The 5,040-nt window shown below is 34.6% G+C and overlaps 1 long non-coding RNA gene across 1 annotated transcript in view; it reads left to right on the top strand.

Moving 5' to 3' along the window:
• Positions 1-4,825, top strand: part of LOC103093168 (uncharacterized) — a 13,917-nt gene extending 9,092 nt beyond the window's left edge. The window contains exons 3-5 of the long non-coding RNA XR_462665.2: positions 120-214; positions 668-859; positions 4,319-4,825. This is a non-coding gene — a long non-coding RNA (uncharacterized LOC103093168). The remainder of the gene's footprint in view (positions 1-119; positions 215-667; positions 860-4,318) is intronic.
• Positions 4,826-5,040: the final 215 nt, after the last annotated feature.

The following is a 5,040-nucleotide window of genomic DNA, read 5'->3' as shown; positions in this document are numbered from 1 at the left end:
ATCTATCTATTAATAATCCTAACTCCCTTTCATGCCTCAGTATTACCACTGTTGATTAATGAGATTTTTTTAAAGAGTATTTTAAAATCCTAAGAAAAAGGACTTTTTTTCCCTAACAGGTTCCTAGAAGATCTAGAATGGCCATATAACCATGTTTTCAGTTTGTTCAGACTGGCATCATCAGTGAAAATTCATCAATAAGAATTACTAGAAGGTTGGTGTTGATTAAAAAAAAAAAAAGTATAAAATGGTCCCTCCCTCCATGAAAACACCTTCACAAAACTAAAAATCTACCAAAAAAGTTCCCAGTGTTAAGACGACTACCACCCTGTTACATTTAAACTTCCTCAGGCTCCTTGGGTAACTGTTGAGAGGAAATATATTTCCTCTATTCACCTTCTAGTCCTTGTTCCCATCCAATGCATGTTTTTTCATTAACAATATTATAGAAACTGTGAACTTAGAGAGGGACATGGTTGGCTTCTTCTGACTTTACCTCAAGGTTGATAGCCATAAGTAACTGGGTCAAAGATCAAGTCTCCTTTTTTGGCTTCCTTGCTCAATAGCTCCTTAACCCCTTGGGAGTTACGTAATGCTTTTGTTATTTGCAATCTAATTTCCTGAAATGTACCTTTTCTCTTCTTCCTTGGAATTCCTCTGATTCAAGGATCAAGCTAACCAGGACACGTTGGGATTTAACATGTGCTTTGGATTGCTGCCTGAAAGTGGTGCCTAAAAGCTGTTTTCTCAGAGGAGTAGGGAAGTTGTTTTCCATCTTGGTGTCTCCTCAGCTGGAGGAATGAAGGTTCTTTGTGTCATTGTGACTTCTCCTGGCCAGTGCTTATTGCAAGAACTTTGAGTGAGTACTAGCCCACAGCCTTGCATTCTGAAACAATACCAATATGTTAAAGCAAATAATAAGATACAAAACAGACATATAAACCCAGAAAACACTTTCTGACCAATGGACTCAGTATCTGTGGCCCAGGAGATGAACACATAGGAGCCTGGCAGGGAAAGATAACAACTCTAAACTGTAAACTTCCCTGTTATTGATTCATTGAGGAATATCTGTATCACATAAAATTACTTCTTTGCTCATGGCTCAATAGCCTTTCTTCATCACTCTTCATCTTCAGAACTCTCTCCATGAACTTGTAAGTAGATTTTATTAGCTCTTTCAATGAACTATTACTCTTCAAAGGCATCTAGGAAGTGTTCTTGTGGGGAAAAAAAGTGGAAAGCCTTTCTCTTTAAGTCAGAGAATTGTAAACCTCATGAAAGTGGCTATCTCTGGTCCAGAGAACCCAATCAGTTTTATCTCACTTGGATGCTGCACTATTAAGAGTACACTCACAGCAGTGCAGCTCCAGCCCACAGCTCCAGCCCACCATGCAATAAAAGCAATTGCAAAGCTTCCTCTGGTAAGCCAGAGGTAGCAGAGAGCAAACCTGGGGGAAGAACATGACCTTTCTCCAACTCTAGGTGTCCAAAGTTGCTTTAGAGCGAGCGAGTTCTTGATCTTTTTTGAGTGATGGACCTCTTTATCAGACTGGTGAAGTCTATGTTTTTAAATGCCTAGAATAAAATACTTAGGATTACAAGAGATAAATAATACCAAAACATAATCAATATACTAAAGAATCAAGTTCTTAGATGCTGAAGAAAAGCAAAACCCATCACTAGACTTCTTGATCAATGAAATTAGTTTTCTCTAACCAATTAGGAATAGATGAGCTGAAGCCTTTTCATTGGAGGGTTTCTAGTGACCACAGCTTTTTTGGAGCACTGTTCCAACACCCATTCCTTATTCCTTCTTCTTTCAATGCTTTTTTTTCCTTCAGAATTCTTTCTCCTCTGCTATTGCTGCCCTGATACCTCTCTGTTTAATGGCTTATATGAGTGCACTGACTCATTTTTAGTTAAAATCAAAAGTACCTGTCTTTTTCACTAAAATCACAACTTCTAAAATTTCCCCGAATTGAGGTCCTCTCTAAAATGCCAAATATTTATGATTTATCATTGTCTTAGTTTTATTCTTTTAAATTGTAAAACATGTATATAAAAATGAGGGGGTAGAACCCATTATTCTTTTTAACTTTGGAGTTTTCAATAAGATAGCTTGGTGCCTTTGAAATTGTGTTTTTACATTTTTTCTTTTTTCTCTCCATTGTTTGACTTCCCCTCTTCCTCTGGCTTTCTTTCACTGTTCCCAAGTCCAAACTTCATGACAAAGAGGTTCAAGTTCTCAAATCTATACATCATTTTCTTTCCAAAACTGTCCAAAATCATATCTGATAATGCTTTTTAGATAGTTATGTTAGTAGTATATACCAAAACATGGTTCCTTCTATTTGTATTAGACTTCAAAATGTTCATCAATAACGATATCCTACATTATTTGACAATATGTTTCTTCCTTTTCACAAAACCCATTTTCTACTTTTATCACAAACTGCCCCTTAGAAAAAGAGCCTGAAGGTGGCAGAATATCTTATATAAAAGACACTCCATCAACAAGCATTTATTGAATATCCATTGTGTTCCGAGGATACAAAGGGAAAAGACAATACCTCTTCACAGTCTAATGTTCAGGACACAAGGACAAACCTCTACTATATACATTTATTTATTATTTTTAGCCATATTTAAAATTGTACAGTAGTTACATCATTTTGCAGAATTTTCTTAAATCTAATATATATTAGTACCTTTTTGGAAGTTTCTTAATTTTGAGAGACAAAACACCCCACAAAGTCAGGATGGCAATTTTTCTTGCTGCCCCTATAACAGTTAGTGAAATACCCACACCCACAAACAATAACAACCTGGTGATAAGTTTCTTTATCAGAAAGTATTGAGATAGGACATGTGGAAAACATGAGACTTCTCTCCCCAAAGGGGAAAAAAACCCCAAATACTAGAAGAAATTTTATAGTTTATGAAGGTTTGCTATTCACTTAAATGAAAGTACAGATGGTTAATCTTGTAGTATTTCCTAGATTTAATAATACAGTATAGGAAGGATTTTTTTTCACGAACAACTAACAAAAGTGTATGACAGAGAAGATGTATTCTTAATAGTAAATGAAATTTTCAGTAGAATATTGCTTTATGAAAAAAACTTCAAGTGCTTCTAAAATAGTAATTTTTGACTAGCATGCAAAAATCTTAGGGTTAGTTTACAGAGAGCAAGGAGTGTGAAATTAATTTATAGAAGACATTGTAGTAAAAGAAGTTGTAATCAGACATTCATAAACTGCTTCAGGATGACCTTGATGTAGTTAGTAGTTGTCATAAAACCAAGAACTTAACATTTTTACTCATTTGTAATGAGTTGGGAAGTGACAATGAAGAACTTTTGTATCATGCAGAGAGTCACTGGTTTTCTCATGGCAAAATACTCAGATATGGAATTCAAAGATGAATGAATCTTTTAAGATGTTCCAGATTTGTTGACCCCTTCTGTGATGTTGAGTGGCTTGTAGTGTGTTAATTAGCAGATGCTTTGGGGAACAAAATAAACACACTAAATCTTTTTCCTTCAAGGCAAAGGAAGGGAATTTTTTGGGGAAAGAAACTTATAATAGCTATGTAAAAAAATTTTCAGAATTGGATATATTTGGTTATGTTCCTATTGTTCTCCCAGGTTATCAAAAATGATGTAGGTGTATCATATAAACTTTTATATTCCCACTTAAATTGGGAAATGAATTTTCTAGCTTGCTTAAATCTTCCAAAGTTTCAGTGTATTTTGGATGTTTTTTTAAAATATAAGACTATGAAAATTTCTAATTTGTTTGCAAGAACTAGTTCTATAAGATAGAAATTTATTAAGTAAGCTTCAATAAAAAATTTCAAAATTGGAAGATGGAATTTAAAAATTATTACTGTAATTTAGTAAGCATAGGGAATGATGCATGTATACATACTTAAGTTTAGCTTTTACAACTATTGAAATATTATGGCTATTAAAATAAATTGAACCTAAAACCAGACCTATAAGTTTCTGTATCACAAAATGTTAAACAGATATCAAAATATAATGAAGCATATTTAATGTTTCTCACCAACATTATCAATCTTTTATTGAAAATGAATTTTTGTATCATTGGCACAATTATTTTGAGGATTTCATTTTTACATAAGCCTTCAAGATTTCAATTTTGTATGAATTTTACCAACCATAGTAGTAAGTTTATAGAACATATATACATATCTGAGACTATATGATCAAGATTTTTTAATAGATGAGGATACATGATAAACTTGGAGACCACTATCCTAGATGTTATGTAAGATTTTATTTATTTAACAGGTTGCCTCTGACACATCTCCTTCTGAGAAGCCCTATGCATTGCTTCTCAGACAGATTTCAGCCTTGGATCGTCTCTTTGGATTCTGCTTTTTCATCACCAGCAAAGTAGCCAAGCATATGCATGGTCTCTCCCATACCTTCACCCACTGAAACTGGAACCATAAGGAAAAGACCTCAGAAAAGAAGTAAAAGTGAGCTTTCCTAAATCAGCCTGTTGATGAGATAGTCTGCCTCCTCAGTGATACCCTAAATTCTTAAGGGCTGGTCTGTCTTCTTTGACACCTAACCTAACAAATATTTGTAATATGGAGTTGAAGGACACTTTTTCTGGCTGAAAATTCTGATTTTTTTTTATTCATGCTTTATGTCCAGAATCTAGACTTGAATGAGTCTGTTATATTGCAGCCTATCTGGTATTGTCTTAGGGGGATCTTTGCCCAAGTAGAAGTGGCCATGGTCTTGTCTAGATTAATCCCCAATTCATAATAAACCAATCTGTTCCCACTGCTAATGCCAAGACACTAATTGTTCTGTCTGCCCACCACCCTCTCTTATAGCAAAAGGGAAGGAGGCAAGGATAATCTATTTGGGGTTAAATTTCACCCAGTCTCTCATAGAAGAGCAGCCCAATCTCTATGTTGAGTAGTGGGAACATTTTAATGTCATAGGACTGATTATAGTCAATCCTCAAGAAATCTGACCTATTCTTGGGAACTGGACAT

The sequence above is a fragment of the Monodelphis domestica genome, chromosome 2 (assembly GCF_027887165.1).
Source record: "Monodelphis domestica isolate mMonDom1 chromosome 2, mMonDom1.pri, whole genome shotgun sequence".
NCBI classification, from domain to species: Eukaryota; Metazoa; Chordata; class Mammalia; order Didelphimorphia; family Didelphidae; genus Monodelphis; species Monodelphis domestica.
The sequence above is the reverse complement of the archived record's forward strand: the minus strand, read 5'-3'. Positions and strand labels throughout refer to the sequence as shown.